Source organism: Dromiciops gliroides, chromosome 3 (genome assembly GCF_019393635.1).
Source record: "Dromiciops gliroides isolate mDroGli1 chromosome 3, mDroGli1.pri, whole genome shotgun sequence".
NCBI lineage: Eukaryota > Metazoa > Chordata > Mammalia > Microbiotheria > Microbiotheriidae > Dromiciops > Dromiciops gliroides.
The window spans coordinates 589409961-589422099 of NC_057863.1; positions in this window are offsets into that span (position 1 = coordinate 589409961).

Sequence of the window (12139 nt, forward strand, 5' to 3'; positions counted from 1 at the left end):
CCCCAGCTCCCGCCACAGCCGTTCGAGCTTTCGCGCTCAGCCAGGGCTGAGGCCCCACCTCTACCACTTCCGACCAATCCTCGCAGCCCTCCCGCGACGTCACGGACACTCCGCCTCCCGCTTGGCGGCGCCAAGGGCTTCCTAGGGTTTCGCGGGAGGCGCTTGGCGCGCACTTGTCTCCCCGCCCTTTGCTAGCGAGTCGCTGTGGGGCGCTCTCCCCAACCTGTCCTAGGGTCCTCTGGTCCGTGTGTGCCTGTCAGGCGCGATGACCTTTGACTTTTCCCAAGCTTGGGACTGCGCGTACCTAAATGCGACTGGGTGGCCAGGGTCCATGAGGCGGTGGGTGTGGTACGACCCCCACCTCCCGCCCGCCTGAGGGCTCTGAGGTAGTTTCTGCCCTGCCCTGGGCTTCTGTGGGGCCTTCTCTGGGCCTAGGGCCCTCTCTCTAGGGCTTCCTGGATTAGGGGTAACTTTGTGGGGTTCCCTGGGTTAGGGCTAATTTTTGTCGGGTTATCAGGGTTAGGGCTAACTGTGGGGTTACCTGGGGTAGTGTCAACTTTGTGGGGTTCCCTGGGTTAGAGCCACCTTTGTGGGGCTCCCTGGGTTAGGGCTAATTCTGTGGAGTCACCTGGGTTAGGGCTAACTGTGGGGTTCCCTGAGTTAGGCTTAACTTTGTGGGGTTACCTGGGTTAGTGCCAACTTTGTTGGGCTCCCTGGTTAGGGTTAACTTTGTGGGGCTCTGGTTTAGGGTTAACTTCGTGGGGTTACCTGGGTTAGTGCCAACTTTGTGTGGCTCCCTTGATCTATGATCCTCTCTCTAGGGCTACCCGGTCTAAGACCCAAATCCTAGGAATCCCTGCATCTAGGATCCCCTCTCTGTGAGGACTCATTGGGTTTAAGGCCCATTTTATGGGTCTTCCTGGGTCTGTCTGAAACCTGCTTTGTGGGGTCTCTCTGGACCTGAGTTTGTTTCTGTGGAGTCTTCCTGCATGTGTGGTCCTCTCTATGGGAAGTCTTCCTAGGTGAAAGGCCCTCTCCTTGGGTGCCCTTTTGGTATAGGCCTTTCCTTCTCTTTGGGGACTTCCTCAGTCTAGAGTCCTCTTTATGGTTTTCTTGGGTATAAGGCTCTCCTTATGAGGTCGCTTTTGACCTAGGGCTCTCTCTTTGGAGGCTCTCTGAGCCTAAGCCTGACTTGTTAAGACTTCTTCCATCTAGAAGCTAGTTCTTCAGGATCTCTATTTAGGGCCCCTATATTACTCAGACCCTTTCGTTTTTTTAACTTTTTGGTCTTCAAAGCATAGAAGTGGGGCAGCTAGGTGGCGCAGTGGATATAGCACTGGCCCTGGATTCAGGAGTACCTGAGTTCAAATCTGGCCTCAGACACTTAACACTTACTAGCTGTGTGACCCTGGGCAAGTCACTTAACCCCAATTGCCTCACTAAAAAAAACCAAAAAACAACAAAAACAAAGCATAGAAGTTATTTTTTTTTCAGTCATGTCTGACTCTTTGTGACCCTATTTGGGGTTTTCTTGGCAGAGATATTGGTGTAGTTTGCCCTTTCCTTCTCCAGCTTATTTTACAGGTGAGGAAACTGAGGCAAACAGGGTTAAGTGACTTGCCCAAGGTCACATAGGGACTAAGTATCTCAGGCCAGATTTGCACTCCAGAAGGTGAGTCTTTCTCACTCCAGGCCCCTCAGTCTAACTACCCCAAAGGAGAGAAAGGATCTGGTCAAATCACCTCTGTTTACCTTGCACTCACATTATCTCTCACCCAAAGCTGTGCATGGGAAAAGTGTGAAAGCCTCTGTCTTTTTAGATTTAGAATCAGAGAACCAGGGTTTAGATCCCAGCTCTGCTACTTTTTCCTTTGCGACCTTGAAAAAGTCTCTTACCCCACTCTTGGCCTTAGTTTCTTCCCCAGCATAATTATGGGGAGGTCAGGAGAAGAGGAAATCTATAAGGACATAGTATTATATAATTCTTATAAAATGCAATCCCTGTATTGGACATTTTGATTAATCATTTCTGTTATAAGAGTTAAATCTAGAATAGGGAAGGGTTTTGTGAGGATTTTTTCCCCGTTTCCAGAGATGACAATAATGTAAAAACAAAATGCACCAATAAAAAAATTTGTTAAATGATTGTTTTTGTTTTTGTGGGGCAATGGGAGTTAAGTGACTTGCACAGGGTCACACAGCTAGTAAGTGCCAAGTGTCTGAGGCCGGATTTGAACTCAGGTACTCCTGAATCCAGGGCCCGTGCTTTATCCACTGCACCATCTAGCCACCCCCTTATTTTTGTTTTTTGTTGTTGTTGTTGTTGTTGTTGTTAAATGATTAATTAAATGGCAAGGATTGGACTAGATGACCTTCCAGTTCTAAATCCTATGGTTTTATTCAGGGTTAATATGAAATATAGAAGCTGCCTCTGCTCCTCCAAGACTCCCTGAATTTGAAGTGTGGAAGCTGCAGACAACCTCAGTGATTCAGGAAGAGGAACTGCTTTTATGAGAATGGGAAAGTTTATGAGGCTCTGCTCAGAAACCTTGCAAAGCTAAGTAGTTAAGTAAGCTTTTTCCCCCTCTTTTATCCCTAGAGAAGCACTGCCACCCTGTGGCTTACTGATCTCCTCTAACACCCCTTAGGATTTTTAGCAATCACGTCTGTCAGTGACTCTGTAAATGCATTTTCTATTCGTAATTTCAGCCAACATCAAGTCAACAAGCATAGTTAAGCACCTATTATGTATCAGTGCTAAGCACGGGTTATAAAGGAAAAAAACAAGCCAACATTAAGATAAATTGCTTAGACTTCCCTTTTTGAAAGAACTCAGTATTCTATCTCCTGCCTTTCTTCACTAACAGAAGCCATCCCACTGGCCTGAAATGAACTCCTTCCTTATTTCCATTTCTTAGTTCAGACTAAGCTCAGATGCCACCTTATTCCTTCCCTCGTATGTTTTTATTATATATGGGGTAGCACCAAACTAGGAATTAGGAGACCTGGATTCTGGTCCTGGTACTTTCAGGAGATGTGATGAGAAATAATATGAACACATTTATTTGGCAGCTTAGTGTATTACAGATTTAGAGTCAGAGGACTTAGGTTAGAAATCTGACATTACAGTTTACTAGATTTTTGAGAAGGGGCAAAGGACCTTAGTTTACTCATCTATAAAATTAAGAGGTTGGAATACATGATTTCCAAAAGTCCCTTCCAGCTTTAATTCTTTTTTTATATAAGTTTTTATTGACATCTTCTGTTTCTTATATCAGTTTCCCATGTTTCCCTTCCCTGCCGCCTCCTGCTCCCAGAGAGCCATCCCATATGACAAATCATATTTTTTTTGGATAGGAGAAAAAGACAACATAACTAATAAATACATTAAAAATATCTGAAAACATGTGCAATATATAACACCTGTGGACCTTCCACCTCCATGAAAGGGTTGTTTTGGGGTGTCATCTCTTCATTTGAGTCCTTAATCTTTATAATTTTGTTGAATTTACTTTTTTTTTTGGTCATTGTTCGTTCCATTTACCTTGTTGTGGTTATTGTGTATGTTTTTCCTATGCTTAGTTCATGCTATATCAGTTCATATAGATCTTTCCATGCTAATCTTTTTCCTCACATAAAATTCTTACAGCATAGTAATATTCCATTATATTCATGTACTGCAATTTGTTTAGCCATTTCCCAATTGATGGGCATCTACAAAGTTTCTAAAAGTGGTGCTACAAATATTTTGGAGTATACAGAGACTTTTTTCCTATCATTGGCTTCCTTGGATTATAAGTTTATGTATGGAGTCTCTGCCTCAAAGGGCATGGACATTTTGGTTACTTATATTTGCATAATTTTCTATTGTTTTCCAAAATGGTTGTACCATTTCACAGTTCTACCAACAGTATATTAGTGTGCCTATAGGGGCAACTAGGTTGGCACAGTGGGTAGAGCACTGGCCCTGGAGTCAGGAGGATCTGAATTCAAATCTCACCTCAGACACTAGCTGTGTGACCCTGGGCAAGTCACTTAACCCTGATCGCCTCCAAAATCCGCAGCAATCTCCATTCACCCTGATATATATCTTGCCACTAGACACAGATGGCTCTGGAGGAGAGAGTAAGGTTGGTGACCTTGCACAGCTTTCTCTCACTTAAATCCAATCCTCTGCAAGTCATGACATCAACCCGTTGTCATGGTTCTCTTTGAGAACGAAGGACAAACAACAACAGTGTGCCTGTCATCTAACAACCACTCCAACTTTGACTGTTGTCATTTTTCCCAATTTGCAGAGTGTCAACTGAAACATATGGGTTGTTTTGATTTGATTTCTTTTATTGTTAGTGATTTGGAGCATTCTTTCATGTGACTGTGAATACTTTTCAATTCTTCTTTTGGAAACTGTTCATATCATCTGATCATTTATCTAATGGGAAATGGCTATTAGTCCTATATGTATTTAATTGTTTATATATCTAAGATACCAAACTCTTATCAAAGAAATTTGATACAGAGATTTTTTTTCTAGATCCAACCATTCTGGAGAGCAGTACAGTTTAGAACTATGCCCAAAGGCCTATGGAACCTGCATACTCTTTGATCCAGAAATACCACTGCTAGGTTTATATACCAAAGATATCTCCCAAAAGAAAAAAAGGCCTATTTGTACAAAAATATTTATAGCAGCTCTTTTTGTGGTGGATAAGAATTGTAAATCAATTGGGGGATGGCTAAACAAGCTGTGGTGTATGATAGTGATGAAATATTATTGTGCTATAAGAAATGACAAGCAGCATGATTTCAGAAAGGCCTGGAAAGACTTGTGTGAACTGATGTATAGTGAAGAGAGCAGAACCAAGAGAAAGAACATTGTGTAGAGACAGCAATATTATTTGATGAGGAACTGTGAAAGACAGCTATTCTCAGCAATACGATGATCTAAGACAATCCCAAAAGACTATTGATGAAACATACTATTCATATCCAAAGAAAGAACTGATACTGATGGAACACAGACTGAAGCAGGCTGTTTTTCACTTTCTTTCACTGTTTTTCTTTTATTCAAGTTTTCTTATACAAAATGACTAACATGATAATGTTTTACATAATTGTACATGTATAACCTGTATCTGATTGCTTAACCACCTCAAGGAGGGGGGAAGGGAAAGAAGGGGGGATAAAAATTGGAACCCAAAATTATAAATAAAAGTGTTTATTACTTTAAAAAAATAAGGAAAAAAGGGGTTTTGCCTAATTTGACAGCTTTCCTTCTTATTCCAGTTGCATTAATGTTGTCTGAGCATAAGCTTTTCCATTTCAGGTTCCCTCTTGCTGCAAACACACAGTATTATGTTCCTTTAGTTACTTTAATCTTTTTTTTTTTTTAGATATCCCTGTTCCCACTGTCTCTCTTCCCCTCACCTCTTCTTATCCCCTCTTCTTATTTGATACTCCTTTCCCTTTAGGATTTTGTTTATTAGTTCCTTTTTTCCCTTGCTTTTCTCTGGTTATATTTCTTTTCCCTCTTTTTTCTTCTCAGTCAAATACCTTCTCCCCATCAGCTAATTCTGTTCCTTAGTTTTAAATTTTCATTTTTTACACCCTTTTCCAAAAAGGATTTCTCTCACTCCCTCTTTCTGTTTATTTTAGATCCCCATTCTCTGATTCATGACCCTAATTATTTGCTCTTTTTTCTTGGTATTTTTCATGTAGTCAAAGGTAATGCTATGACCCTACCACACTAATGGAACTATTCTCTGAAAGTTTGCTAGTGATCTCCCAGTTTCTAAATTTGGTGGTCCTTTCTCAGTTCTCATTCTACTTGACCTCTCTATAGCTTTTGATTCTTGACCACCCTCACCAACTTGATACTCTCTTTTCCTTTGTTTTCCATAACACTCCTCACTCTCCCCTGCCTTCCTGTTCACTCTCTGTCTTCTCTGCTAGATCATGATCCATTGACCACCCCTAAAAGTGAGTGTCTAACAAGTTCTGTTCTAGGCTACCTTCTCTGGGCTATGTTTATACTCTTTTCCTTGATGAACTCATCTGCTTCTTTGAGCTCAATTATTATTTCTACACAAGTGATTCCTTTTTTTTTTAATGTCTAGCCCTAATCTTTTTCCTGACCTCCAGGCCTACATCTTCAGTTGTTTGTTAGAATCCCTACCTGGAGATCACACATTCAATATGTCTAAAGTGGAGTTCATTATCTTTCCTAAAAACCTTCCCTTCCTCCAAACTTCCCTGTCTGCTAAGGGAATCACAGTTCTCCAGGTCAGTCGGGTTTGTAACTTTAGGTTTATATTTAAATCTTTCCCCTTCTCTCATCTTCCATAAATAGTCATTTGCCAAGTCTTGTCATTTCTACTTCCATGGCATCTTTTGCATCCGTCCTCTACTCTCCATTCACATGACTACTATATTCTAGTTGGGTCTGTTATTATACCTTGCCTGGATTATTGTAGTAACCCCTAATTAGGCATCCTGCCATCTGTTTCCTTTTTAATCTACCTTTCACATTGCTTCTAAAATAATTTCTTTAAGGTACTGCTCCAACTGTGTAACACACTCCTGCCAAAAAACCTTAATTCCTTATTGCATCTAGGACTCCTTGGACTGGGATTTTTGGCCCCCCACAATTTGGCTCCAGTCTATCTTTCTAACTTTACTTCACATTATTGTCTTTCAATAACTCTCTTCTAGCCAAAATAGGCTACTTGCTGTTCTCTAAACACAACCTAACCATCTCCTGCATCACCTACCTTCTTCATATTTGCTTTTCAGAAACCTTCCTTTCCTTGGGTGCTACCTCCCTGATTTCCCTAATTATTATTTCTCTTTCTTGTCTGGAGATTTCAAGACCCCTTGGATTAATCTCTTTACCCTGTTCACTCACTACCCTATATTATAGGACTCTCTATGGTGACTCAGTGGATGGTGTACTGGTTCTACACTCAGGAAGACCTGACCTCCAATACTTACTAAATATGGGACCCTGAGCATGTCACTTAACTTCTGGTTGCCTCAGTTTCCTCATCTGAAAATGGGGATAATAACAGCACTTAACTCCCATGGATGTTGTGAAAATGAAATGAGATAATAATTGTAAAATTCTTAGCATAGTGCCTGGCATATAGCACTATATGAATGTTAATAATTGTTATTCGTTATTATTATCATCATTATTTTTATACAGCTTACCCTAATAGAATGTAAGCACTCTGTAAGTCATAGGGACTGTTTTGTTTTTTGTCTTTGTATCCCTAATGCTTAGCACAGTGCTTTGTTCCATAGAAGTGCTAAAGAAACAACTTCATAAATGTTTGCTGAACTGAATAATCCTTAGTCTAGCTCATAAATTACTCTTCACCCACCTGTATTTTGAAGAAGAGAATCTTGACATTAGAGGATAAAAGAGCTCTCACACTCCCCCTCTCCCTGACCAAAAACTCCATTTTGTCCAGTCGAAGCCTCTGAGTTAGAGTACAGTTTAGATAGGTAGCAGTCTGCTCTGTTTAAATGTTTCTCCTAAGAAAAAGCTGTGTTTTCTTTAGTTGTTCTTTCCAGAATCTTGCTTGTTCTAAGATGGAGCCTTCCTTTTGACTGACTAAAGATATTTCTGTGTCTATTGAGATAGAATGAGACTTTGAGGAATGCTTAAAACAAAAGTATGAATGAATCACTGAGGACAAAGCACACCTGAAAATTTGCTAGCACAAAATCCCAGCCAGCTGTCAGGACATCCTGTCATAGAGAGAAGTTAGAGCAAGTGAATGATGATGTCCCACCTCAGGAACCTTTGTCGTGTCCTTTCAACTGCTTCAAAAACAAATCTTTATGTAGGTTGGCTCTACTGAGCTCCCTGTATCACTCCCATATAATAATAATAGCTCACATCCTGAAATGCTATTATCTCAGAAGAATCAAAATTGTAGGCAATTCCAAGAGCTATGTAAAGGTCTATCTATGTTGTGTGTGTAGGCTGTAGTATAGGACTAAAAATGATTCGTACCTCATGAGAAGTGGCATTAAAGGCATCCTTGAGAACATAGGAGTGGAAAAGGAAGTGGGTGAGAGTAAGAGTGACAGACAGCTCCAGGGCAGCACTCCTGCCCCACCAAATACTCAAAGAATCAGAGGAAGGCTTTCAGCATATCAAATGGATCTTTTATGGAAAATTTTCAGAAACATGAATAAGAATTATGCTGGATAAGAAGGCGTATGAGGACTGAGCTGCCATGATGAAGAAAGAATCATTGCAATCACTGATGCATTGAAGTAAACTCATTTATATAGGGTTCTTTTGACTTAAAAAGCACTATGCATGCACCATCTTGACACCAGGAGCCTCATCATCATGAAAGATCACATCGAGGTTGATCACTGCCCTCTGCTTGGAGGATGGAATGGAGCACCTCTCAGAACTTCTGTTCAAGCAGGGCCCCCAGGTCAGCCATCTCTTCCTTTCCTATTCAGCTGCACTCTTGGACTTCTCTTATCGTGTCCCCATCCCTGCTACCTTTCCTTCCCTAACCCATCCCGTACCTTTTCAGCTTCCTGTTGTGTGTTCCCTTAGACTAGAAGACCTTTGAGGGCAGGGACCATATTTCTTTTCTGTATTTGTATCCCCTGTGCTTTTTGTGTCCTCAGTGCCTGGCACATAGGAGGCTTTTATTAAATGCTTATTCGCTGTTTCACTGGAGCATTATAATGACCCTGTGACATAAGTGGTCACCAGTATAACCATTTTTATAGCTGAAGGAAACAGCTTTAGAGAAGAGTAGTGATATGTAATCTACATTGAATTGCTTGACAAATTTTTATTTACATGTAATTGAGAAAAAAGTTAAAATATGCAACATAGAGAGGAATAGTGACTTATCCAATGTCACAGGGTGGGTGGCAAAGCCAAGACTGAAACCCAGGTTCTCTGATTCCAAATCCATGCTTGCTACAATATCCCAATTCAACTTCTGCCTTGCATTAGGAAGAGGAAATGATTACTTCTAATTTTGATGTGTTTCTTTAAAGAGCCTCAAACAAAAGAGCCTCCAGCTGGGAAAGGTTAGCTTGCAGCAAGAAACTCCTCAGAAGTTGCTGTTTGTAAGAGCAAATAACTTTGTGATGTGTTTCAGCAATTGAACAATTATTAAATGTCTGCTGTGAGCCTAACACCATGCTGGAAGCACAAAGATGAAAAAATGTCCCTCCCACAGCTCTCAGAGAACTTCTATTCTGCTGAGTGTGTGTGTTTGGAGTGGGGCAGGGAGGGTAATTTTCATATAAATTCTTCTCAGATAATATCTCAAGGGCACAGATAAAAAAATAAGAAGGATTAATGACAACAGCAAAACTATCTACTCATTAATCCATGGATTATACTCAGGCTGGGTGCTGACATTCATAGGATCATAAATTTAGAGCTGGAAGAGACCTGAGAGGTCATCTACTCCAGCCTCCCCATTTTACTTCCCACTGAGCCTACAGCCGGCATCCTTTCCTCTCCTCTTTACTCTCTTGGCCTGTCAGTTGAACTCAGGCATTCACCCTGAAGTATTTGACAGACAAAACTTCCTGCACATTAGCAAAGAGTTGCTCATTGCGGTATGACCTCCAGACCTTTGTCTATACTATTGGAGGCTAATGCATCAGAGGCCATTGTGGGCAGTGCCTTTCTGCTTCAGTTTGTATGCTAGATTTGTATAACATTTAGACCTGGGCCTAGAAAGAAAACTTATGAACTTCAAAAATAATTCCTTATCTTTTTAGTCGTCAATGGTATATCTTTTTGGAAAGTATTTTTGTTCATCTAAGTCAGTGATGTCATTCAAATAGAAACAGATGGCCACTAAATGACTCATGAGGATCCCTGCAGGTACCATATCACTTAGGAAATACATATTAATGGTACCAGTGTTCTAAGGGGCCTGAGAGAATCAAAAGGACGGATAACTTATAGCTAGAGGATAACTTATAGCTAGAGCTCATGGAACTGGAGCCTCGAAGGAGGAAAAAGAGCTCGGTAGGCAGAAATGGGGGAAAAAGAGTTGGGGTTATCTGTTTCATGAATGAAAGCTACAGGTACAAAGGTAAGGACTTGGGAGAGAACAGAACAAGATCAGGGAACAGTGGGTAACCCAGTCTGGCTCAACTGCAGTGTGTGAGAAGATAAGTAAAATAAAACTAGAAAAGTATGTTAGATTATATACATTCAGAACCTGCTATATGCCGGAACTATGGGGGTGTGGTAAGATGAAGAATGCAGTTTCAACTTTGGGGAATTTATGATCTAGGGCAGAAGTTCTTAACAAGGAATCCATGGACCCCTTAGGTATCCATAGATAGATTTCAGGGAGTCTCTGAACTTGTATAGGGAAAAAGTACTGTTTTTATGTTGACCAAACTTTGCTTTCCTTTGTCATCCTATGTACTTTATGCATTTAAAAACATTCTGAGGGCAGCTAGGTGGAGCAGTGGATAAAGCACCGGCCCTGGATTCAGGAGTACCTGGGTTCAAATCCGTCTGCCTCAGACACTTGACACTTACTAGCTGTGTGACCCTGGGCAAGTCACTTAACCCCCATTGCCCTGGAAAAAAAACAACAAAAAAACATTCTGAGAGGGAGTCCATAGGCTTTATCAGACTGACAATCAGGTCCATGACAAAAAGGGAAAGAACTGGTTTAGTGTCAAGGAAGAGACAGAAACTCGCAGAAGGAACCTCAGAGGTCATTTAGTTCAACCTCTACTACAACATCTTTATAAATGGTCATCCAGATTTTTCTGGAAGACATCTACTAAGAGGGAACTTGTTAACCCTATCGACTACACCCATTCCATTGTTGGACACTTCTCATTAGCAAGTTTTTACTTGGACCAATCCTTATTATACTTCATTGCAGTTTTTACTCATTGCTCCTAATTCTGCCCTTTAAAACCAAACAGAACATATCCCTTTTTCACATGCTTCAATACTTAAAGACAACTATCATGTCTACCCTAAGTTTTCTCTAAGCTAAGCAACTGACCTTCATGTGTAATGATCTCAAATTCCTGGTTACTCTCTAGCTTATTAATGTCTTTCCTAAAATGTGGCATCCAACACTGAACACAATTTAGATACATTCTGACTAGAGTACAGTGCAACAGGAATATCACCTACCTTCATCTGGACAGCTCAAGTCTCAGTACATTTGCTTCCTTAGCTTCCAGGTCTCACTGTTGAGATTTCACTGACTTTATAGCCCACCAAAACCCTGAGAGCTTTTTGACATGAATTTCTACCTAACCTTGCCTCTCCCACTTTTTACTTATGAAATTGATTTTTTTAAGTCCACACAGGGAGCTTTACATTCCTTTCTATTAAATTTCATTTTCCTTTAAATACAGAAATCAAGGGAATATAAAAACAAAAGGTATCAGTATGACACTTACATGGATGTGATATACTACTGCACATCATATTACCAAGTTATGTTGATTTTTTTTCCTGTTGGTAAACACCTACTATGTGCCAGACACTGTACTAAGTGCCAGGAGTAAAAAGAAAAGCAAAAAACAGTCCCTATCCTTAGTGAGTTCACAATATAATCGGGGAGACATCAAGCAAGCAAATATGTACAAATAAGCCATATATGAGATAATCAGGAAATCATTAAAGGAGGGAAGGCCCTGGAATTCAGAGGGGTTGGGGAAGGCTTCCTGTAGAAAATAGGACTTTAGGGACTTAAAGGGAGCCAGGGAGGTCAGTAGGCAGAGCAGAGAAGGAAGAACATTCCAAGAATAGAGAACAGCCAGAGAAAATGCCTGGAGCTGAGAAATGAAGTGTCTTATTCTTGGAACAGCCCGGAGGCCTGGGTCACTGGATGGAAGAGTTACATGTTGGGGAGTAAGGTATAAGAAGACTGGAGAAGTTGGAGGGCGTATTTTTTTATTTTAAGAGTCCTTAACAAAATAGACAAAAGGGAAAATTTCAAATGGAAACGTCAGTCCATTCAGACAGAATCTTCAAATTTATTGAAAGCAGTGGAAGTAAATGGGAAGAAAGTGAATAGTGGGGGCAGCCAGGTAGCACAGTGGACAGAGCACTGGCCCTGGATTCAGGAGGACCTGAGTTCAAATCCGGCCTCAG